This window comes from Ascaphus truei, chromosome 2 (genome assembly GCF_040206685.1).
Source record: "Ascaphus truei isolate aAscTru1 chromosome 2, aAscTru1.hap1, whole genome shotgun sequence".
NCBI lineage: Eukaryota > Metazoa > Chordata > Amphibia > Anura > Ascaphidae > Ascaphus > Ascaphus truei.
In genome coordinates, this window is record NC_134484.1 from 209,530,477 (window position 1) to 209,557,368 (window position 26,892).

Consider the following 26,892-nt stretch of genomic DNA (forward strand, 5'->3'; position numbering starts at 1 on the left):
CACGTTTTAGAATACTCGTTGGCTCGTCTGTACCTGTGGGAAGAAATATAGGCAAAACGAGGAGAATTATCAAATAAACAAGACACTTTGGCCAAAGGTATTTCACTGTGTATTTTTGTCATATTGGAAGTAGCACTGGGCTTCTTGTTTTTTGTTGTATACATTTAGCCACGCCCAGTAGCACTCCTTTTGACATTTATATACAAATATATCATGTGGTATTATTTTTTTAAGAGCTTGCTGGGTATCTGTGTGTTTATTAACCTTGTCCAGCTGGTCTCAGCTGTTTTTGGAGGTTAGTGGCTGCTCCACCCAAAGGGTTTAAGCTCGCCCCTCCCCACTTTACAAGTTGGCAGGTCAGTTTCAATTTGCTGGGTTAGGACAGATAAACTGTAATCATTCTTCTTCTAATTATAGAGGTAAATAAGAATTTAACTCAGGTAGTGTTAGGACCTGCTAATGGTCATGCCTTGAAAGTGGCAGCAGGCTTAAGACACTTTGGTCAAAGGGTTAAACTAAATGACCCTTTTTCATAGAGAATATACAGTATAGGTATTTCACAGTGTATTTTTGTCATATTGGAAGTAGCACTGGGCTTCTTTGTTTCTTTGTTTTTTGTTGTAAAGAATATTGGAACACATAGGTAGCATATGTAACAAAAGTGACACACCAGTGGCCAGACATATTAATTCCTGCCAGAATGGTGATATCAATTCCATAAAGTTCATAGGAATTAACGAGTATTCACCAGGGATCAGGAAAGGCAAATGGGATGCAGACCTTTTAAAAAAAGAGGCCAGATGGATATACAGTGGCGGCCGAACTGAGTCTAAGTCGGCTAGATCCGCGGCTCTCAGATTATCCCGGTTAGGTGCGGTTTTTGTTTTTTTCGCCCGGAGTGAATTGCGTTATTTTCGCGCTCGTGATATTAGCATTTTATTCTCGCTGTCTGCAATACTGCAATGCCGTGTAAAAACTCAGGGGGGCGTTTGCGAGCTGTTGTCTTGGAAGTCAAATACCTTTGCGGTTCAACCTACGTCAGTACACAGTCTGTGTGTGCGCGCGCAGTAATTGTAAATTTGCATATTTAAAGTATACATGCATTTGCAGTGCTGTGCTGCTGTACAGTACACTACCGACACGTTTAATCCGAGCACGGCTAGCACCGCAAGCCGGGGGATGCCCCGGCGTGCTAGCCACACTCCCTCAGTGCGCCCCCTGCACGCGCGTCCAGGGCTCCCCGAGGGAGCCCTGGTGTCCCGCGATGTGGGGGACGGCGGCAGGGGGTTCCGGGGGACCCGGCGGACCCGGCAGTGGGAGGGAGAGCGCCCCGATCGGAGGGCGCTCTTCCGCTGCTTCGGCGCGCGCCCGGCACCCTCCGGCATGCGCCAGGTTACTGCTGCGGCCGAGAACGGGCAAATGCTCGAATAAACTCGGCCGCAGCAGTATGTCTCATTTGAAAATTGTTGAAACTCATACAGTAGGTGTGTACAGTACTGTAACAGGGTCCCATTTCAGCATATACAGCGCTCTCCCCTCGCTCAGGATAATTAACTGCACTGCAGGGTATTTCAACTTCTTATCTTCTCTACAATGCAGTACATCTCTCCCACACATGAGTGAAGAAAAACGGCGGTCACTGCTACTCCACAAAGTACTCCAACGAGGCGCGTAAAAACTAAATTATTTTAATGATCAAAAACAAAAAAGAACTTCCACATGGTAGTATACCTCTGACGCGTTTCGTTCTATTGTAGAACTTTATCAAAGAGTAACACTCTCTCCGTCCTTCTCACTCTAAATACACTAAGCCATACAGACATTGGTCAGAATACCTCACATGACCTGTCTCGGCCAATAGGCTGAGATCCAATCAAAATGTAGTAATATGAGCTGTATAACCATTGGCTAAGAATAACAACATGACTGTTCTCAGCCAATAGACTGAGAACCAATCAGAATAGAGAGATATCGGCTTGTATCCAGAGGGAGTAGGAGGTGCTCGTGAGTGTACACAACGAACACAATATGTCACAGGATAACAACATGAGAATTAATTAATACTGTTACAACATAAACAGACAATACAAGGAAAAAAAAGAGAGTTTCAAAACAACGAACATGTGGAACAAATGCAACATTAACAATTCTGTTGGCTCATCTTGAATAATATACGCATATATACCCAAGGAATCATAATCGCTATAACAATAAGATAGCTATATAATCATTGAATGATATATACATATATGCAAATGTCTAATGATCACTATAATATAATAATATAAATAGAACCAATTGATTATTAAAGAGCCATTACAGAAAAAATTAATATTACAACATGGTATATACATTAATACCTGCTATAAAAGCTTCAATGAATGCACACAATAATGGTGAGGCTGATAAAAAACAAGGTCTCATAGGCATTTCAATCTAGAATGATATCGTTGAAACAAATCATGTATATTAGAAAACTGAAACAACTTAATTTATTAATATTAACGGATTACTAGCGATGTAATAGGATATGCATAGCAAATCACAGTGCAAGGATCCATATCCTGAACGCAATACATATATACAGTATATAGGAAGCTAGGTGTTCAGAAAATGTTTCAGCTCCCAGTCTAAATTTATGCCGGATGGTTGAAGTGTGTTCAGGGTATGGATCCAAAACATCTCCTGTCTATTTAGTTTATTAACCCTATCTCCTCCTCTTGGATGACACACCACGTGTTCAATTGCTGAAAATGAAAAATGGGTTATACCTCCCTTCGGTCAAAGACTAAAATGTCTAGATACTGGATGTATTTTATCTTGCCTTTTAATGAGTCTCACATGCTCAGCTATCCTAGTCTTTAGCGGTCTCGTTGTACGACCAATGTATTTCTTATCACAACCGCAGGATAACATATAAATCACAAAACTGCTATTACAATTAATAAAGCTAGTGATATTGTGATTTCTTTTGTTGGAATCACACATAAGGACTTTCGTAGAATGTGCATAGCGACACATAGAGCAGTGGCCGCAGGAAAAAAAACCCTTGGGTATACCTTGAATCTGTGGGTAATTTGAACGGGAGTCAAAGAGGCTAGGTGATAAGTACGACGCTAATGTCTTTGATTTACGGTAAGTAAATTTTGGTGTACTTTTAGTGATTTCTAACATGTCCTTATCCAAGAATAATGTAGGCCAATGCTTATTAACTATATCCCGGATAGACTTGGATTGCTTACTATATGTAGTTACAAAAATAGGACATGTATCCTTGGTATTAATAAAAGAATTTGACTTGATTGTTTGTTTCTTGGATTTCTTTTTTAGAAGCGAGGCCCTGTCAATTGAGTCAGCATATTTAAAGGCGGTATCAATGATCTCCTCAGCATAGCTTCTAGATCTAAATCTGGCAGACATATCTTGTGATTGTTTAAGAAATGTATCGTTATTCGAGCAAAGCCTTTTTAGCCTGATAAATTGGGCCTGTGGTATACTTTTTATTAAAGAACGTGGATGGCTACTGTTGGCCCTGAGCAACGTATTTTTGGAATTTGCCTTCCTGAAAATATCGGTTTGTATGGTCATGTCGTTGTCTATGTAAAGGAATAGGTCAAGATAGTTAATATGATTAATATTGTGCTCAAATGTGAATTTTATATTTAAATTATTGTGACTAAGTGTATCAATGAAAGAAAATAGTGAAACTTCATCTCCCTCCCAAATAAATATGAGATCATCGATATATCTCCTAAAAAAGATAATATTAGTGCGGTATAAGTTATTAATGTGATATATAAAATGTGCTTCCCAGAAACCCATAAATAAGTTAGCGTATGATGGTGCAAAACTCGTGCCCATTGCTGTGCCTAATAACTGTAAGTAAAAACGTGAATCAAACATAAAGTAATTGTGTGTTAGTAGAAAAGTGATAGATTCCAAAAGAAAAGCCTCCTGCGTGACAGAAATATCTGATAGATTCAAAAAATATTGTATAGCTCTTAATCCATGCTCGTGTTGTATGATGGAGTACAGGGAGACCACATCAATTGTGACCCACCTGTACTCCTTCTTCCAGACCACATCCTGTAGAGCGACAATTAATTCTGTCGTGTCCTTGATAAATGAGGGCAGACGGAAGACCAAAGTTTGTAGACAGCTGTCCACATACCGCGATAACCCATCTCCCAAAGATCCAATGCTCGCAACAATGGGGCGTCCAGGTGGATCCACCAGCGATTTATGGATCTTCGGGAGATGGTGGAATACCGGTATCACGGGATGTGGACAGCTCAAATAATCAATTTCTTTGTTGTCAATTGGCTTTTTCTCAACCCAGGGGGAGCATGTGGGAAAAAAACAACAAAGAAAAAACACACTAAGTGCAGACAATAATGTTCAATGGTGCAAAAATGTGATGCTTGGCTCCTATGTGCTGCCTACTCACAGATTTTTGTCAATTGTACATAACATTTTACCCAGATCAATAACCTCGGCCAATTCTCCAAGAAACTTGGGTGTAGGGTCACACTTAAGTAATTGATAATTGGTTTCATTGCTCAGTTGCCTCAGTGCCTCATGTTTGTACTGTTCTGTCGAGAGTACCACTAAGGCACCACCTTTATCCGCCTTTATCCGCCTTGCGTATCATTATATCTAGTACACCAAGGGGATCCTCTAAGAAACGCCCATACAAAACACCAGGAAAATCTATTCTAAAAACTAGACATACAGAGACATCTAGCTTTGACTCAGATAATTCAGACTTTGAATCAAGGTCTCACTCCGTGTCCTTTGAGGGACCGTCAGATCATATCACAGATAACCAGGGAAGAACTAGGAGTGACAGTAGATCTTCCATCTCATTGGTTAATATTAGACCAACTAATTCATCTAATCAAGCATCAGGAGCATCTCTTCCATCTGGGTCAAAAAACTCCGGAGGACAAGAAGATCCAAAATAAAGCGGGGGAGGCAGAGGGAGACAAAAGAGGAAGAAGTACACTTGAATACAATGGACAATAATGTGATTAACTTGTCAGGCATAGAACTTTCATATGATCAGCTATCATTGCTTAATAAAGGCTTGGGTTTCGCCCCAGTCCAGGACTTCCATCTTTTCCAAACAGGGATTGACCTACAAAAGTTCACTCGGAAATTATCACTAAAAAAATTATTTTCCAGAAGAGGTCAATTTGATCATTTGAGAAGTGATATCTCTGGTGATGATACCAACCTGGGCTTAGGGTTGAATTTAGAGGCTGAATGTGATGTTCCTTCTGTTAAAAGGTTTACATTTAAAGAACAATGTACTGTATCTGATCTAAGTATGTTATTGGAACAACAAGGTGAATCTACTAATACATTTTCTCAACCTCTATTTGGTAGTCAGTCTACCTGATTTAAGAGGAAATCAGTATTCTGCCCTAATTACAATCGGGCCCCTATATAACAACGTTCGAACAATTAGTAGAACGTGATTTAAAACTATTGGCTCAAGGCTTTTCACATTCACATGTAAGTTCCAGTAACCTTACTTATGTTGAGACTATGCAATTAAACTGTCTTAAGAAAAATCATGATATAGTGATACGCAAGGCGGATAAAGGTGGTGCCTTAGTGGTACTCTCGACAGAACAGTACAAACGTGAGGCACTGAGGCAACTGAGCAATGAAACCAATTATCAATTACTTAAGTGTGACCCTACATCCAAGTTTCTTGGAGAATTGGCCGAGGTTATTGATCTGGGTAAAATGTTATGTACAATTGACAACAAAGAAATTGATTATTTGAGCTGTCCACATCCCGTGATACTGGCATTCCACCATCTCCCGAAGATCCATAAATCGCTGGTGGATCCACCTGGACGCCCCATTGTTGCGAGCATTGGATCTTTGGGAGATGGGTTATCGCGGTATGTGGACAGCTTTCTACAACCATTGGTCTTCCGTCTGCCCTCATTTATCAAGGACACGACGGAATTAATTGTCGCTCTACAGGATGTGGTCTGGAAGAAGAAGTACAGGTGGGTCACACTTGATGTGGTCTCCCTGTACTCCATCATACAACACGAGCATGGATTAAGAGCTATACAATTTTTTTGAATCTATCAGATATTTCTGTCACTCAGGAGGCTTTTCTTTTGGAATCTATCACTTTTCTACTAACACACAATTACTTTATGTTTGATTCACGTTTTTACTTACAGTTATTAGGCACAGCAATGGGCACGAGTTTTGCACCATCATACGCTAACTTATTTATGGGTTTCTGGGAAGCACATTTTATATATCACATTAATTACTTATACCGCACTAATATTATCTTTTTTAGGAGATATATCGATGATCTCATATTTATTTGGGAGGGAGATGAAGTTTCACTATTTTCTTTCATTGATACACTTAGTCACAATAATTTAAATATAAAATTCACATTTGAGCACAATATTAATCATATTAACTATCTTGACCTATTCCTTTACATAGACAACGACATGACCATACAAACCGATATTTTCAGGAAGGCAAATTCCAAAAATACGTTGCTCAGGGCCAACAGTAGCCATCCACGTTCTTTAATAAAAAGTATACCACAGGCCCAATTTATCAGGCTAAAAAGGCTTTGCTCGAATAACGATACATTTCTTAAACAATCACAAGATATGTCTGCCAGATTTAGATCTAGAGGCTATGCTGAGGAGATCATTGATACCGCCTTTAAATATGCTGACTCAATTGACAGGGCCTCGCTTCTAAAAAAGAAATCCAAGAAACAAACAATCAAGTCAAATTCTTTTATTAATACCAAGGATACATGTCCTATTTTTGTAACTACATATAGTAAGCAATCCAAGTCCATCCGGGATATAGTTAATAAGCATTGGCCTACATTATCCTTGGATAAGGACATGTTAGAAATCACTAAAAGTACACCACAATTTACTTACCGTAAATCAAAGACATTAGCGTCGTACTTATCACCTAGCCTCTTTGACTCCCGTTCAAATTACCCACAGATTCAAGGTATACCCAAGGGTTTTTTTTCCTGCGGCCACTGCTCTATGTGTCGCTATGCACATTCTGTGAAAGTCCTTATGTGTGATTCCAACAAAAGAAAACACAATATCACTAGCTTTATTAATTGTAATAGCAGTTTTGTGATTTATATGTTATCCTGCGGTTGTGATAAGAAATACATTGGTCGTACAACGAGACCGCTAAAGACTAGGATAGCTGAGCATGTGAGACTCATTAAAAGGCAAGATAAAATACATCCAGTATCTAGACATTTTAGTCTTTGACCAAAGGGAGGTATAACCCATTTTTCATTTTCAGCAATTGAACACATGGTGTGTCATCCAAGAGGAGGAGATAGGGTTAATAAACTAAATAGACAGGAGATGTTTTGGATCCATACCCTGAACACACTTCAACCATCCGGCATAAATTTAGACTGGGAGCTGAAACATTTTCTGAACACCTAGCTTCCTATATACTGTATATATGTATTGCGTTCAGGATATGGATCCTTGCACTGTGATTTGCTATGCATATCCTATTACATCGCTAGTAATCCATTAATATTAATAAATTAAGTTGTTTCAGTTTTCTAATATACATGATGTGTTTCAACGATATCATTCTAGATTGAAATGCCTATGAGACCTTGTTTTTTATCAGCCTCACCATTATTGTGTGCATTCATTGAAGCTTTTATAGCAGGTATCAATGTATATACCATGTTGTAATATTAATTTTTTCTGTAATGGCTCTTTAATAATCAATTGGTTCTATTTATATTATTATATTATAGTGATCATTAGACATTTGCATATATGTATACATCATTCAATGATTATATAGCTATCTTATTGTTATAGCGATTATGATTCCTTGCGTATATATGCGTATATTATTCAAGATGAGCCAACAGAATGGTTAATGTTGCATTTGTTCCACATGTTCGTTATTTTTAAACTCTCTTTTTTTCCCTTGTATTGTCTGTTTATGTTGTAACAGTATTAATTAATTCTCATGTTGTTATCCTGTGACATATAGTGTTCGTTGTGTACACTCACGAGCACCTCCTACTCCCTCTGGATACAAGCCGATATCTATCTATTCTGATTGGTTCTCAGTCTATTGGATGAGAACATTAATGTGGTTATTCTTAGCCAATGGTTATACAGCTCATATTACTACATTTTGATTGGATCTCAGCCTATTGGCCGAGACAGGTCATGTGAGGTATTCTGACCAATGTCTGTATGGCTTAGTGTATTTAGAGTGAGAAGGACTGAGAGAGTGTTACTCTTTGATAAAGTTCTACAATAGAACGAAACGCGTCAGAGGTATACTACCATGTGGAAGTTCTTTTTTGTATTTGATCATTAAAATAATTTAGTTTTTACGCGCCTAGTTGGAGTACTTTGTGGAGTAGCAGTGACCGCCGTTTTTCTTCACTCACCTGTTTACCACTTTGCGAGCAGGAGCACGCCACCGCTTTCAGCAACAACAGCATCATTCCTCTCAGACAGCACCTGGCAGATCTACAGCTTGATCGGGGATGCGGGCCAGCTGACTTAACCCTTCTACTACCAGATGCAGGTGAGGCAAGCAGTAGCTGGATATTTGACTTACTGTGGGGCTCTGTTCTGACAGGGCTCCGCTGTACTTCTACCAGCCATGCTTTAAAAGCCCCCCATCTAGGTTTAAGGGTTCATTATAGAAGGTTTATTGATATTATTGGACTTTATATTTTGTTGCTGTGGTGTATTATGCTACTGCCCAATATACATCCACTTATCTGCATCGTTGTAGCATCAACGCTATGGGTCTAAACCCTTCCTCCAATCCATCTCTCCCACACCATTCCTTTGAACGTGTGTCTGGTTTCAATCACATTCCTACTTGACAGCAGGTGATTACTATGCATGCGCCTGTTACTTCGCCCACGACTACTTGCTTGCCTGAGTGAGTGACCAAAAAAAAATGTAAATTTTTTTTTATTGTAATTTTTTTTTTTTCTCCACAAGCCTGCAAAAACCATCTTACTGTATTACTATATTCAATCTGTGCTGTAGCTTTTGACTGCAACCCTGTGCGTTTGACTGCACATGGTTGATTTGTGTGCTTTTTACGTACTGTATTTGGGGGTGTATTATTATGATGAACTGCCTTTTGAAATTAAAGTATGTCTTTAGCTTTGAACTTCATGCAGCTGTACCATGTAGCCCCCTCCCCCACGAACTCACACAAGGCTTGCGCAAGGATTTAAATTCCACGGAGTCGTTAATTTTCTGAATCTTGCCCTTGTGTTCTTAATCCGTCCATAGCCGAGCTACAAAGCCCCACTGCGCCTGCGTGTAATCCTTTTTGAGATGGGAACTAGCTGCTTACTGCGCATGACTCACCCAACCCCCCCCCCCCTCCACAGAGTCGTTAATTTTCTGAATCTTGACATTGTGTTGTTAATCCGTCCATAGCCGAGCTACAAAGCCTCACTGCGCCTGCGTGTAATCCTCTTTGAGATGGTAGCTTTGAGGCTTTGTTTACGGTAACACTTTGGAAAATCCCTTCTCGAATTTGATTTGCACAGAGCATCACCTCTCTATGCGCCTGTGTGTAATCCTCTTTCGGATGGGAGCTAGTTGATTACTGCTCATGCGCCTGTAACTTCACCCACCACTGCTTGCATCTTCACCTAGTTGATACCGCGCTCAAGGATATGCGCTGTTGAAGCGGTGTGCTTCGGATCGTTGTCCTGTAGAAACGGTGACCATCCGGGAACTCGCGTGTGATGTATTGCGTGTAAATCTCAGGGACAATTTTGTCTTGGAAGAAAGCTTTATTCATGATTCCTATAACAAGAAAAGAAAAGTGCTAAAAAAAACTGCACAATAGTACAGTACAGTGCGTAAGGCAAAAGCATGTGACATACATTTTAATGTTCCTTCAAAGATGACGATGTATCCTGGTCCACTCCTAGAGATGGCACCCCACACATGCATCTTCACTGGGTGTTTTGGCCACGGCTTCATAGATATGCGACCTCTTTTGTGGAATGCAAAGGTTGCAAATCTCTCCAGCGACACAGTAGACTCGTCAGTGAAGATGCAATCCTGGAAAGTTTCCCCACTGTCGATCCATGCCTGGGCCTGGACCACTCTTTTGATTTTGTTTGCGTCCCTTATCATGGGGTACGCTCTGTAATGACAAGGAATAAATAATTTTAGCGGTACAGTACAGTTTCCTAAACAACACTTTTACCTCCTGTACTGTCCAGTACTAACCTCACACGTCCATATTTCCATCCAATGCTGCGTCTCATCTTCTTTATGCTGTTCTCGGATACAGTGAGATTGTGCTTTTCCTGCAGAGTGTTTTTGACCCGTAATGCACTCTTCTCATCATTCTCCTTACTTATTGTGTCTACCAGAAGAGTTGTCTCCCTACAATGCAAAGAAAAACAATCTATACAGTATACTGTTGTAATATAAATATAAATATAGAAAATATATATACTGTTGTAATATAAAGCTAAATATACAAAATATATACAGTATACTGTTGTACTGTAATATAAATATACAAAATATATATACTGTTGTAATATACATATAAATACAGTATACAAAATCTGTATATTGTTGTTATATAAATATAAATATACAAAATATATATACTGTTTTAATATAAATAGAAATACAGTATACAAAATATATATATTGTTATAATAAAAATATAAATATACAAAATATATATACTGTGTAATATAAATATAAATACAGTATATAAAATCTATATATTGTTGTTATATAAATATAAATATACAAAATATATATACTGTTTTAATATAAATACAAATACAGTATACAAAATATATATATTGTTGTAATAAAAATATAAATATACAAAATATATATACTGTTGTAAAATAAATCTAAATATACAAAATATATACAGTATACTGTTGTAATATAAATATACAAAATATATATACTGTTGTAATAAAAATCTACAAAAATAACTAAAATATTAGAAACAGTACTGTAGATCTACAGTACATTATTTGATATAATTTTTTTTAAGTTGTATAAATATACTAACGCGTTAGTTACCCCTGGTGCCCTTTTGCGTTCTCTGTTTTTTCCGTGTGCATGATAGCTCACGGTGGTTGTTGGCACAACGAGGCCAGAAGTAGCTAGTTGGATAGCAGCAATTCTGTGTCTGCTCGTGTACATCTCCTTAATTCGCATGCTGAGATCCTTGGAAATCTTTTTAACAGGCATTGCTGCGAGTAGAAAGAAATACAAACACAAGAATGTATATTCGATGTTTAGTCGATGTGTATTCAATGTGCAGTGAATCCACAAAATGGATGGTGTATTTATACGGTAATGACTCACATTAGAGTACGCCCACTTTCAACACCTGTACCTCGCCGCCATGCATAAAAGATTACACACTTTGCATAGCCCACCACTCGATGATCTTTAACTTAACTTGCCCTTGTCCAGATACTGCATTGTGCCATCTGCTTCCATGGAATCAACCCCGATTCTACGGACGCAGGAACCCACTCGCCTCTGCCGTGCCTGTCATGCAGAAAAAGCGAAAGGCGGTTGCCGTTTCCACGCCAAGGCCAAAGCGACAGGCTAAGGCCAATAAAGAAAACCTTCTGCTGACCCCAAAGGCTAAGGGTTTTCATAGACGTCAGCCTAATTATCTCAAGAAGAAATACGGTGATGTACTATCGACACAAAACGAATGGGAGCCAACCCATCGAACCCGCAGACCACTTCGTCCCATACGCTTCGACGACTCTGCCGCCGCTGTCCCGGAAACCCACAGGCCATTTTCTCCAGTTCTATCCGACGACGCTGCCACCTCTGAAATCCACGGGTCCCTTTCTCCTTTGCTCTTAGACAACTCTGCATCTCGCTCGGAAATCCAAAGGTCACTTTCTCCATCCCTCTTCGACGACGCTGCCGCTTCTCCTCTACCGGATATCCACAGGTCACCTCCTCCACCCTTCTTCGACGACGCTGCCGCTTCTCTCCATGGAACCCCCATCTCATCCTCCGTTGCACCCATCCACCCAGATGTCCACACGCCATGCACAAGAAGCAGCTCGTTAGACCGGATGCTGAATGCGATAAGTGTGGATATCCCCGGGAACTCTATTGTGCTGGCAAAGATAGATCTGCTTCTGGAGACCATGCTAAATGTGGAGCAACAGATGCTACATATGGATCATCGGATTCAACATATGGATCAACGGATGGATCGACGGATGGAGAAAATAGAGGCTGACATAGCGGGTATACATCATTTGCTCGGTGTTCATGCCCCTGTTTCCCCGACGCCGGAGCAGGAGGGTGGCATGGATGTGATGAATGGGAGCATCGACCCCCTTCCATCACAAAGCGCACCCATTCAACCAGAAGATGTACTGTAGTGTACATGTATGCCGTTGAGGAGGACATGACAACCCCGTCAAGACCACGCCAGGAGACAACACAGCGACCAAGACAGGAGGAAAGCTTCCTCCCAGACAACCTACCCTCGCCCGTCGCCTCAAGCACACCCGCTCGCAGAAGACCTACATTCGCTCGCATCGATACGGTGCCCGACATCAGCCTGTGTGGTCTGCCACCGGCGCTCAGGGAGAAGTATAGGGTGATGAGTGCTGGTGCACCCCACAAGTATGCCTTGTTACTTTTTAAGCACCATGTGCCCTACACGTTGAACTGCGACTGGGCCTTCAGAGTGAACTACGAAGGAAATTGCGTAAAAAAGGCGCTTCCTGCCAATTTAAGAAAGAACATTCTGGAGGAATTGCGGCGCATTTATACAATTACAGATCCTGTAATGAAAGGCGTTCGAGACTGCATTAATGGCGTTTTGCGCCATGCAAGGAATCGGCCATGGACGGACAATCTGTTGGACTTTCTGGTTTAATCACGGGTACTGTAAGACCATACTGTTGTGCTGAACTGTACTGTACATGTTTTGACCTGCTGTACTTAAATAAAGGAGATGTTGTTGTGTGTTTTAACTTGTATTTATACAGAAATGTTTTAACTTGCTGTACACACACACAGGACCTGCACAATTCCAGTCCCGGAGGACCGCAAACAGACCCGGTTTTCAAGGTTGTCCTGAAAACCGGGCCTGTGTGCTGCCCTCGAGGACTGTAGTGGTGCAGGCCTGACTGACTGTTTTGCACACCATCCCACTGTACTGTATGTGTTTCTTTAATAAAGGAGATGTTGCGTTTTGTATGCTGTATTTTATGAATAAAGATTTTTTTTAATCACAGGTAAGACCATACTGTTGTGCTGAACTGTATTGTACATGTTTTGACCTGCTGTACTTAAATAAAGGAGATGTTGTTGTGTGTTTTTTAACTTGTATTTATACAGAAATGTTTTAACTTGCTGTACACACACACAGGACCTGCACAACTCCAGTCCCTGAGGGCCGCAAACAGGCACGGTTTTCAAAGGTTACCCTGAAAACTGGGCCTGTTTGCTGCCCTCGAGGACTGTACTGGTGCAGACTGTTTTGCACACCATCCCACTGTATATGTTTTGACTTGCCGTTCTTTAATAAAGGAGATGTTGCGTTTTGTATATTTTATGAATAAAGAATTTGTTTTTAAAACATGTGACTGTAAACCATATTGACTGACTGTAAATGTTTTTACTTTCTATACATAAATGTTTTCACTACTGTAGCAGTAAACCATACACCTGTTGATGTTTTGAATTGCTGTGCACTTAAAATGTTTCTACATTGTACAGTATTTGTAAATAAATGTTTTTGTACTTACTCCACCAATAAAAGAACATGTTGATTTGTTTTACATTGTTCCATTGGCTCCTTTGCTACTGTAACAAAATACAGTGTTTCTAGAATGTACACTAATGTCCAGGCATACTGTACTGTATACTGTAGGCATGCTCAGTACAAGAGTATTAAAAAAAAATAGAAGACACATATTGTACTGTACTGTATGTACTGGCACTGTATAGAAGACACATACTGTATGTACAGTACTGTAATACTGTTTATTACACAGTACACTGTACATAAAGAAGTATTATATACTGTACGGCCGCAAAACATCAGCATACTGTACTGTTTCAGGTACAGTATTCTATCCTAATCAATAACAACGGCCACTAAACTGAAGACTCTGGTACGTGGGTTTTTTAATCCGATTCAGCAATGTGCAGGCATTGTTACACAAAGCGATATTATCCATCGAAATCCCTCCATTAGCCGTTTTCTTTTCTGAGGAAAAACAAAAAGAAAAGTTTTACTGTAATGGTCAGCCCCCTAAAGAAGTTCCCAGCCAGTCCCACCAATAATTTTCTCGGGGGGCGTCTCCTGTTCACATGCGCATGCGCCTACCGTCGATGTAATGACACGCATATGTGTTTCAAGAAGGTTCCAATGCACATGCGCCTAGCGTTCCACCAATTGTTCAGTATCTGCAGTACAGTACTGGAGAAGCCGCTCAGCCAATGATATTGCTTACAGGAGAATCGCTTGACTTTTGAATCGCACCGATATTGATACTGTATTGTTAAAATAAAAAAAACACAGAAAATAATACGGCAACAATACTCACCATAGAATTTCCCATTCAGCTGGCGCCGGCGCTGGGCCACTGCCAGTCCAGTGTTCTTGATCATCCACGTCGATAGTTGGCAGCGGGACTACTACACCTGTAGTCAGCTGATGAAGCTGGAAATTGCTTAGGTACATGCAAGCTTCATCGAAACTGCACGCGAAATCCGGCTCAGGCTTGCTGGACAGACAGCAAGGGTTATCACTGACGGTGGGACCGTTATTGGAAGCCGGTGCTGGTGCATTGCTTGGCAGCGACTGTCGTTTCTTAGTTGGTTTTAACACGACCTTTCACCTTTTGCCGTCTGCATGATCATAGATACAGGAAAAAGCCGGTGATACACACCAATACCCTGCAATAAATTGTAGCTCAATACGATAAAAACAGGGATCGCTACATAACCTTTTCCTTATTGCACGCTTCCACGTATGAGGAGCTGGCAAAAATTTGTAAAAGTCATAGTTTTCGATAAAATACTGATAAATTTGAACAACTGTTGCCATCTTATCATCTGTTGCATTAATCGCGGCCCATATCAAATACGCGTAACTTCTGTCGGGTTTTTGGAAAACGGGCTGCACTTGAACACTCATGGCGGCGGCTCTCTGGAGAATACTGTAACAGAAACTGGTCTTTGTCTTTCTTTAATATGAAAAGCCTAAATTGATACATTATTGCAACCTCTTCCTTCAGTCTCAAGGCCAATTTACAATAGCACACTGTGGTATCTTTTTTAAACGAAACACCTGCAAGTCGACACATTACTGAAGTGCATGCGCATTACAATTCATGAATATCTGCCATCTGGCAGACAGGTGAAGAATTGCAACCTATTAAATCCGAACCATTCTCAATAAACGCATCAACCGCGCGTCAACCGCGCATGACCCGCGCATGACCCGTGGCTGAGAACGCAAAATGAATGCGGCATGCTCCCGGTGAAGTGCGTCGCATTCCAGGAAAAAGCGAGGGAAAAACCGGCGATGTGTTAGAATAAAATGAGCCGCAGCAGTATACTCTGAAGACCTTGTCATCAGGATGACTGAACGAGGGCTTTGTACTGTATACAGTATACACCATTTATCTGAGCAGTCTCACAGTTGTTACCAAATAATGCCAGTATATAATCAGTGCCACATCATGTAGTAATGCTTTCTTTCTCACCATGCCAGTCCAGTTATTGGACATATACTGAAATCCTGTTTAATACAACCCATTCAAATTAAACTATCCATAGTGGAACTCTGGAATCCACTTTTTCACAGTAGAGGGCATCTGGTGGGTTGGCAGATATACTACCCTCTTAATAGCTTAATGAGTTAATGTCTTATAAAATCCATCATACATTATTAGTTATTACCCATCCACTACCTAATGAACCTAATATGGTTCACTTTAAGTACTGCCTTTTTATCCATATCATGTGAATAGCTGTGACAATGCACCTGGATAATATTTGTGTTGGAATAAGTGTCACAAGTTAATCACTATTTGGGGGTAATATGTATATACACCACTTGGATAGGGCAACATTTATTAATATGCATTATGATTATATTGTGGATGTGCATGTACCTTCTGTTTAAACACTATCTGGGCAGCCACATGTAACTAGTGGCAAGATGCACAGGTGGTACCACTCGGGCTAAAAGGACGCAATCAAGAGCAATTAACGCAGTGCTATAAATATATGCACATACTCAATGGGTCCCTTCCCCCATACGTGCCGTCAGAAAGTGTGTAAATGCAAAACTCACGCATCAGCATCTCGGGTGCATGTGCAGGGCTCCCACGCTTCCCGCAAGGAACCGGCTGGCTACATTGTTAGCCAGCAACTGTAGCGTGTGCTTATTTGTTGCTCCTTCACAGTAGACCCAATGGTCTGTGGAGCCTCTAATAATCTGGCGATCTGATCTGCTGATTTAAATGGACATATATATTAATATAGTGTAACTACTATCTAGTATAGTTCGTGTTATACTATTGATCTTTTATAGACCAGCTCTGCAACAGAGAGGGTATAGATCTACATATCCGAACGTTCTATTCTTTTGGGTGCTATAGCTAACATAGCTTGTTTGGGCGCAATAGGTTTATATGCCAACCAGCCCTCTGTCCTTTAAGGGTAATTATCCCACTCTGTAGGCACGCAAATAGACTCAATTAGTGTCCATTCACCTGCCTACTTTTACCTGATTGGTGCCGGTCAGTATACAACTATTATTGTAGCCAGAACCTTATGGGGCAAAACTGTATATGTGCCACCAGCCCCCCGGTTTTTCTGGCTAATGTTACACTATTGATTTTTCTTAGACCAGCTCTGACAATATAGGGAGTTTTGATATGTATATCCATATGGTCTACTCTTATAGATGTAATAGCTAACATAGCTTATTTACGTGGGCGCAATAGGTTTACATGCTAACCAGCTCTCTGTCCTGTAAGGGTAATTATCCCACTCTGAAGGCACGCAAATAGACTCAGAGTCCGCTCGCCTGCCTACTTTAACTTGATTGGTGCCGGTCAGTATATAACTACTATCATAGCCAGTACCCTATGGTGCTTAAATGTTTATGTGCTAACAGCCCCCGGCTTCTTTGGTAGTCACCATAGTGTGTAAGATCACGAACAGACTCACATGGAGTCTGCTCACTAACACACAATTGGTGCATAGACACTTTACCTTATCCAGCGGTGTGAGCCTTTCAACTTGCCTTATTATCCTGACCTGATGACATTAGCATACCTATACTAGTGAGGCACTGGTTTCTTTGCTATACAGCAGTGATTCTGTCGTTACATCAGTGAGGCATCAGGCTTCAACAATATTGTTTCAATTTGGTAGACCAGGCAAGGGCTCTGAGATATTATCATCATTATACACTGACCTGGGATTAAGATAGTCTTTTGTATTAGGCATAAACACAGCAGCAGTGATCGTCTAAACCAGACTATACTATTCATGCTCTTCATTAAGGGCAGTGGAAAATTAGATCCAATTGATTGCAACTAATAGGCATTTATATGTGCTCTCATATTTTTAGTAGCGATCCAGAACATCTACTTTAATGTTCAGATTGTAGGATCATTTATGCGTTTAATAGTCGTTTTAACACCTATTATTTTAAGTTTGGATATTAAAGGTTATATATTTTAAATCATTCATTTAAACATTCAGATGGTGGTTGAGTGCCCAAAACTAAGTTACTTTTTCTTGCTCTGTTTGTGTTCATAAATCTACCTAGGGAGCACCTCCACCAATATTATACCTTAGCAGATGCGGGGGTCACCCTAGCAGTATTCGTAAAAATGACCATAGCAAATTCCTTCTGGCCACCTTAGAGGCTACCCAGAGATTATACCCTCTGTCACTCTGTGATGATGAGTGGGTAACTAGGCTTTATAATAAAGGTTAAGTACTTGGTTGCCCCTGAACTGTGTTTTAGGGGTCCTAGAGTGTCAGCTCTTGGACCCGTGTATTGTGTATACATTACTGTGACTGTGAGCAAATTATGCAACAATAAAGATTTTTCTGTGTTGCGCCTTTCCTGGGGTACTGGGACCAGGAGATTTATAGCCTGTGAGTTTCAGGGTAGGTTTCACGGAAAAACTTCTTTCAGATTACGTCTATTTAGTGGGGTTCCAAAGTTACTGGAGACTCCAAAAATGTACCCAGGATTCAGGTTAGATTCCCGGCTACATTGAAGCGCAGTGCTCCTACCATGAAAAGCGTTCTTGTGACTCACCACTAGGAGGTCCTGCTTCAGTACAGACCACAAAAGGTAAAAGGAGGCACAGGGAGGAAAAGTGTAACTAAAATAGTCATGTCCCTACTATAAGGAGGGGTGCCCCAGATACATGCCCAGGTACCCTGGACCTGGTATAGGGGTTGTGTGTAAAAGTTTTTTAAGTCAATTCTAAAGTGTGCCAAGTATGAGGCTAGTGAGTATAGGAAATATATACACTTTCTCCATCCCTGACACCAGAACAGGGATTTATATATTTTATCACACAGAAGACAGGACACAGCATATTTTAGTAAAGGGTTATATTTAATAGGTATATGTACTGATAACATGTGAATGAACTGTGGGATTTACAAGTCATGGATTCCAAGCGACCAGATGGTTACCAAGCTTAGTGTCTATGGGTCTGTGCTGCATCCTGACTTGAAAGCCTCAGGGATGCCAAGGTGTTAGAACAGGAGGAGTACTGCAGTTCTGCTTGAGTACCCGTATCCTGGGCTAACACAGGGCAATCCAGCCACTATTTGCCAGTGTAAGGAGCCGCGGGCCATGGCGCAATTGCTCCATCCCCCCTATAGCCCCCACTCACCGGCACCTCCGCTGCAACTCTCTCTCTGCACAGTCGGCGCTGGGACATGCGGCCACCATCTTGCTGGGACGCGTGCGGGACACGCTTACAGAGTGCACGTCCCCAGCTATAATTTATTCACCCCTCTCAGGCTCTGACCACGCCCCCCGGCTTCCACACAACTCACGCAGGGTTCCTCCTCCTTATCAGCTGTGCCAAAGGTATTCTAAATACCTGCACCAATCAGCTGCGGCTCCTAAGCACACTCTGGTCCTGTCCTCTGCTCCTATTGGGTCTCCTACCTTTATTACCCCTGTCCTGCCCTGCAAACCTTGCTCTGCATAGTCTTAGCTCTGGTGGATGTGTGCTTTATTCGTGTCTTCGTTACAGTGCTCCTCAGGTTCTGATCCGGCTTGGCTGACGATTCTCTCTGGCTCTCGACCCCGGCTTCCCCCTGATTACGCTGCTTCTCTCATCCCTCGAACTCGGCTTGTACCTCGACCTCCCGGACCTCTCAGCTCACTGATCTCGGCTATGGCAACAACTGCGGCACTTCTACTCTTCGGATCCGGCAAATACTATAGCTATAGTCTCCTGGCCTGGCCACTCAATCACCACACTCCGGACACTCTCCTTCTGCAGCGGGTGTGTGTAATCTTATGTCCCACCTCAGTGAAAGGGATGGGTCTGGTCTGCGGGCAGCACTACCATGACAGCCAGAGCCCAGGCTCTGTGGAGCCTGGACAGTGGGTGGGCTCAGTATGCAAAGAGGCAGAGGGGCCAGGTTAACCCATGTCCCCTTGTAGAATGAAAAAAGGTGCCCACCCGGCTTTAACATACCGGAAAATCGGGGATTGTCTGGCAGGGAAATTCCCACACTCTGATAGGCTGTAGAGGATTGTGAATGGGACCCTGAAACTCATAAGAAACCTTGCAGCTAATGAGGAGTGCAGATTCCAAGCGCCAAACTATTAGCGGCAAATTCAAAGATGCTCTGTACTGAATAGACGCGAGCCGGCTTCCTGCTCTAACATCTTGGCATCCCTGAGGCTTTCAAGTCCGTTCTCCGCACAGACCCATAGGCACCAAGCTTGGTAGCCATCTGGTCCCTCGGAATCCATGACTTGGAAATCCCACAGTTCATTTACAGGTTATCAGTACATATACGTATTAAATAAAACTATTTAATAAAATATACTGGGTCCTGTATCTTGTGTGATAAAATGTGTAAGTACCTATTCTGGTGTCATGAATTAGTGAGGGGATATACTGCCTACACTCACTAGCCTCATTCTTGGCACACTTTAGAAATAACTTTTAAAACTGTTTCACACAAGAAATAACTGTCAGCTTTATCACCTAGCTGGAGCACCCCCTGAACCCCTATACCAGGTTCAGGGTACAATGGCATGTATCTGGGTACTCATACTAGTGACCCCTCTTTATACTAGGGACAGCCTGTATGATTGCAGGTATACATTAACCCCTTCATTACCTTGTCTGGATGATGCTGCAGTAGGAATCCTGGCAGTGAGTCGTAAGAATGTTTTTAGAGTCAGAGTTTGCCCGAAGCAATGTGCTTGCCTGTATCCGAGAATGTCGACTTTTGGGGTATCCCAGAACTCTGAAACCCCGATACATAGCCACATTCTGTAAAGACTTTCTCTGGCAAACACACCCTGAAACTTACAGCCTAGAAATCTCCCGGTCCCAGCACCCCAGGGAAGGCAAAACACAAATAAATCTTTAATGTCGCATAATATGCACACAGTCACAGTAATGCATTTCTGACATCTGGGTTCAAGATCTGACAGTCTAGGACCTCAACACACCTATCAGGGGTAACCAAGTGGGCTTAAACTTTATTAGTGAGCCTGGTTAACTCCTTCACCGTCACAATCACGGATAAACCACACCCCCAGGACGCGTCACGCACCAACACCAGGGATGCGCGCAGATCCCGTCTGCACGTACGCGCCGCACTAGTAGGGAGATCTCAGGTCCTCGCTCCCGTGACGTAAACACGACAGACAACCTCATCGGCTATGTAGTCACCTCACGCCGCTCCCCCCTGCGCACACAAACTGCGCCGCAGGACCGAACTCAGCTGTCTCTCACCTGAAAACCATTCAGCTTCCTCCTATCGGCTGACAGCCTACATGTAACATCACTACCCCCGCTACCTCCCTATTGGCTCCTGTTCCTTTTTATGCCCAGTCAGTCCTCTGCTGGTTGCTGAGCATAAACTATTGTTTGTGTATCGTGCTTGCTGCTGACTGTTCATTGCCTGTTTCTGTGCTTTGCCTGACCTTCGTTGTGACCCCTGCTCATATCTGGACTTCTCTCTTCTGTATCCCTGGACCTCGGCTTGCTTCTGGACTCCCAATAACTACTCACCATGGCTACGGATTACAACCACTCTTCTCTCTCAAATCGCTGACTACGGCAAGTATCACGACCTACCTGTACTCTCAAATCCTGACCCGGCTACACAACCCTGACTCTGCAATCTGGACGTGTGTAACGTGTAGCTCACCACAAAACGAAGCGCTACCACAGGTGCTGAGGTAGGGAATTGATTAACGCCGACCCACAGCCACGCAGGCGTGCCTAGGATGTAAAGTTGTCGTGCAAGCCAGGTCAGGATTATAGATTGGAGAATAGTAGTAAGTACTTGCCAGGTTAGGAGCGGAGAGTTGTGGATCATCGGGGTGTTTAGCCAAGTTCGGGATTGGAGAGTAGTGGATCGTCGGGGTATGTAGCCAGGTTCAGGATAGGAGAGTATCGGATCGCTGGAGTACTTAGCCAAAGTCAGGACTGGAGACAGGAGAATGGACGTTCGTAGCCGGATCAGGAGAGGAGAGGTGCGGGGTCCAAGAGACAAGCAGGGTCAGGCAACAAGAGGTTAACAGGCAAGGCAAGGTCACATGAACTGGAATGCAGCAAGGAACGGCGTCACACTAGACTATGCTCAGCAATGAGAGTATACAGCAGGAAGATATATAAAGGAAGGGCCTCCAATAGCCAGCCAGGGCAGAACCAGGAAGTGGATCCCATTAGGCTGCTGGTGCACAGAGGTGTGCCCTATGATGCAGCCTAATCAGTGATTAGGGTGGAACCAATCGCTCGCCAACCGCGCGTGTCACGGAGGTCAGTGGGCGGAGCCTGGGACACGTGTCACTCCCACGCCAGTCCTGTCTATCATTAGAGCAGGGGGCGGAGCTTGGAACACGCGTCAGCGGGGAGGCTGGACGAGCGCACTCATCATGTGTCAGAGTGGGGGGCGGAGTCAGAACCCGCGGGCGGAGAGTACGACCACGCAAGATCCACGCACTCGTAACAGGGCCACGAGATAGTGCATCCTGGGTGTCAGTCACGGAAGGGTTATTGAGGTGAGGAGACGGTCTGCGACCGCCAGGATGGTGAATCTTCACACCGTGGTTGTAGGACAGCGGTGATACACATCCCCACCTCAGTCAAGGGATTTTGGCGGCTCCGCAGTAGATACAGTGGTGGCGTGAGGAACTTCATGCCGATTTGAGATCCAGGATATTTTGGGACAAGTCCGGGTAAACCTAAAGACTTTGTTTTACCTCATATTTCACATAGGAAAGTCTAGATTTGTAGCACAGACCCCCAGTAAGTGTGTTTTCTCTTGTATTTTGTAATCCATTGTGTGTATGTCTGTTTCAAATAAATAAATGACAATGTGTTTTACTAACTTGTTTTGCTCAGTGAATGATCCCGGTAAAAAGGTGTAAATACCTGGTCTTCCGTAACAGGCGCAGAATGTATGATGGTATACTGTAATTATATTTTCTGAAGTCTTCAAACTCTCTCTGAACTCATATTCTTGACGACAGTATCATTTGAAATGATTCCAAAATAGGTCCGTTTTTCAAAAATTCTGCCTTTCATACACCAATGAGAAACTGTACATAATACCGCGCTCCTCCCTATAGAAGTTTGCTGCAGGTAAAAAGATAGGCCTTACAAATAGAAAAATAAAAAGAACGATTCCTGCGCTCCTACCAATTAGGCTAAGATAAAATAATATTCTCATGAAAAAGGGTATTTGGTTAAACCCTTTGGCCAAAGCATTTGTAAGCCTGCATGCCACGTCAAGGCAACCTGTTTAATGCAGGTACCTACACTATACTGTATATATATATGTAATAATTGTCCCATGGACTGGTGAAAAAAGTGTTAAAGCCCTGAAGGGGTTAAATAAAGCATGTGCTTATGTGAGTAGTGCAATTAAAATCTGGCTTAGCCTAATTGCTGGAGCACAGGAATCGCTCTTGTCATACACCAATGGATGAATAAGAGTCATTCCCATACAGGGTTTCTCTCATGGTGTTTTATGGAGATTTAGAGACAGTCCTGATGAAGAGACTGCTACCTCAAACATTGACTTCACAATGCTTCCTGCTTTCATTATACAGTAATAATTGAGGGGACTTGCTCCTTTTTTGTATGCTGCCCATTCTTTCTATGTTTAGGATATGGTGGGATCTGGCAACTGGGGGGTTTCCAATAGCAATTAAAGTATCTCTTATTTTTTTGTACTCTTATTTTAGTGTAGTCATGCATTCAGCAAACCAGACCCAGAGCACTATTACTGATAAAGGTTCTCCATGTTGGGAGGAACATTTCTTTCTGTAAGGCAGCCATTTTATGGTTTTAGTAAAGCTGTAATGACTATGGTCAGAGAAATTTTATCATGTATATCGAATGTGATAATCATTATGTGAAATGTTCTCTTGTTATGTTCAGGTTACATTCGAGGATGGTAACTGAAAATATAGGAACCAAGCGTGGATATTTGGATTCCACCAGAGGGAGAATGTAGCCATGCCATCTGTGGCTACTAGTTTGCTTCCCTCTGGCAGTAAGTCCTTGTACAATCAGGCCTTGCCAGTAGTTGATATGGGGTTTTCCCTCTACAAGGAGCTGCACTTGAGTGACAGCAGAACAAATCATGAGACAGACCTTGTGCCCTCCTCCTGGCTGTGCTTAAGGGAAGGAACCGCCCAAATTCAGGAGTGTCTTTCCCCACTTGAGGAAGGCAGGTCACACATTGGAGAGGCTGAGTATTGGGTCTTCTCCAGTCCTCTTACCTTCGGGGAGAGTGAGTGTGGACCATACCTTTGCCTCTGCAAGGCTGGTAAGGAAGAGCTAGGATGGCTGCGGGTGCCCTTGGCCTTAAGTGAGGGTCCAGGGACAATCCTTCAGTGTTAGCTGTGCTACTGCATTGGGCAGAACCCTGCCCGTTGACTGTGTTGTACAGAAGATAATAAACTATTCCTGTTGTTATACCTCCTGCCTGGTTTGTGACCTTACTGGGGGGAGAGGTAATAGTTCTACCGTGGAAGATAACCTTCAGTTCCTGGTGCCTATGGCATATGGAGGCCCGGCACTGCTAAAGAGATATGTAGGTTATGAACCCCAGAAACCAAGTCCTGTGTCCCCATGTAATGGTGAAGGGGTTAACCAGGCTCACTAATAAAGGTTCAGCCCACTTGGTTACCCCTGATCCGTGTGTTGAGGTCCTAGAGTGTCAGCTCTTGGACCCAGATGTCCTAAATGCATAACTGTGTCTGCAAATTATGCTACATTAAAGATTTATGTGTGTTTTGCCTTTCCTGGGATGCTGGGACCGGGAGATTTCTAGGCTGTAAGTTTCAGGGTGGGTTTGTCAGAGAAAGCCTTTACAGAATGTGGCTATGTATCGGGGTTCCGGAGTTATGGGATACCCCAAAAGTTGGATCCGGGAATTGGGTGAGATTCTCAGATACAGCCAAGCACATTACTCCGGTCCAACTCTGACTCTGAAAGCGCTATTACGACTCACCGCCAGAATTCCTGCTGCAGCATCTTCCAGACAAGTTAAATGGGCATGAAGGGGTTAATGTATACCTGCAGCCATCCAGGAGGTCCCTAGTATAACAGGGGCCCTAGTATGGAGTACCCAGATACATGCCCAGGTACCCTGAACCTGGTATAGGGGTTCAGGGGGTGCTCCAGCTATGTGATAAAGCTGAGCAGGATTTATTGTGTGAACAAAGTTTTAAAAGTTATTTCTAGTGTGCCAAGAATTAGGCTAGTGAGGGTAGGCAAGTCTCACTCTATCCCTGGCACCAGAATATGACCGTATACATTTCATCACACAAAAGACAGGACAGTACATTTTATTAAAAGTGTTATATTTAATAGGTATATGTAATGATAACCTGTAAATGAACTGTGGGATATCCAAGTCATGGATTCCAGGAGACCAGATGGCTACCAAGCTTGGTGCCTATGGGTCTATGCGGAGTCAGGACTTGAAGCATCAGGGATGCCAAGGTGTTAGAACAGGAGCGGTGCTGCAGTTCTGCTTGAGTACCCACATCCTGGGATAACACAGGGCTATCCGGCCACCATTTTCCAGAACCCAGACTCTGTGGAGCCTGGGCAGCGGGTGGGCTCAGTATGCAAAGAGGCAGAGGTGCCAGGTTGGCGCATACCCCTTTACAGACTGAAAAAAGGTGTCCGTCCGGTTTTACAATACCAGCAAATCGGTGATTGGCTGGCAGGAGAAATCCCACTCTCTGATAGGCTGTAGCGGTTTGTGAGTGGGACACCGAAACTCATAAGAAACCTTGCAGCCAATGAGAAGCGCAGATTCCAAGTGCTAAACCAACAGTGCCAAATTCAAAGATGCTCTGTACTGAATAGACGTGAGCCGACATCAAGGATTTTCAACTCAGAAAAGTTTCTAAGTCATGCTTTTGAGAACGTAGTGGTTGCGGCTGGCATTGCATGCCGAAATCAGTTCCAGGACTTTCGTGAGTACCTACCGGTCAAAGAAAAGGGCTCCTACAGAGGTCATTTTTGCGAATTTAATTCCAAGGATACATTTATTCGTTAGCCCCATTCCAAGTAGGTGTGTTAACCTTGTAAATGGTGTTACATTGTATGTATGTCTTTTCCTGAATTAAATTACAATTTATTTTACCTCCTTGCTTTGCTCAATCGATGATCCCGGTATAAAAAGGTGTTAATAAACCTGGTCTACTGTGACACCCCACTACCACCGGCGGACAACTCAGCCCTTCTGCTACCAGCAGGTATCATGTACCAGACGACCACTAATGGCCAAATCTCCCACCGGGAGACATCAGAAGCACAGGTCTCCATTCAGATATAGGAGTAAGAGAAATAGTACAAAAAATAGTGCAACAGAGTTTGACTCAACATTTGAAAAGTCCAATAGGTTAGTAGTTTATGCACTCACGAATTGGTAGCCATTTTCAAGCATTTTGACCAATGAAACTAGTGGTAATGATGTCGGGAAAAGATTGTCCTCAGAGGTCAGGAGATTTATCAGAAGATTTTCATATGAAAACAAATCGAATGAAAACATACAGTAGTGTAATTCTGTGGAAAACTTTATAAAAATGTGAATAAGACATTTTCCTGATGTTGTTTTAATTGTTTTAAAGTTTTGTCTACTATCCTGTAGTGATCATTTGCATTCTTGTTAAGAAATGTATGTACTTTTTGCATATCGCTGAGTGCCCTTTTGCTCTTAAGGAGAGTTTATACCTAGGGTTGCCAGGTGTCCGGTTTTGAACCGGGCAGGCCAATAATTCCGATGCCTGTCCGGTATAAGATCGGAGGTAATACCGGACACGTGTGTGTCCAGTATTACCATTTTTTGCAGCGCAAGCGCGAGGTGGCGCAACGGTGGAGGGCTGGAAGTGCTGAGACTGGAGGTGGGGGCGGGGGCGGACGGTGGCCGGGCAAGAGCACTGTGTGAGTGTCTGTGCAACCTGTCCCTGATTGGAGGAGCGGAGAGCCAATCAGAGGACACCGGGGCAGAGTACACACCCCAGCGGCCCAGAGAAGTCTGTGTCCTTCCTGGCAATAAGGTAAGGACACAATTTGAG

At 42.7% G+C, this 26,892-nt stretch overlaps 1 protein-coding gene across 3 annotated transcripts in view; it reads right to left on the minus strand.

The window, feature by feature from the left end:
- The window catches only part of LOC142487138 (cadherin-6-like), a 431,390-nt gene that overhangs the window by 265,247 nt on the left and 139,251 nt on the right, over positions 1 to 26,892 (minus strand). Inside the window, exon 2 of one of the 3 annotated variants that reach the window (XM_075585905.1) lies at positions 16,402 to 16,558. The exons of the other annotated variants lie outside the window; for them this stretch is intronic. The gene's annotated coding sequence lies outside the window, so the exon portion shown is untranslated. The remainder of the gene's footprint in view (positions 1 to 16,401; positions 16,559 to 26,892) is intronic. 3 annotated transcript variants of the gene reach the window in all.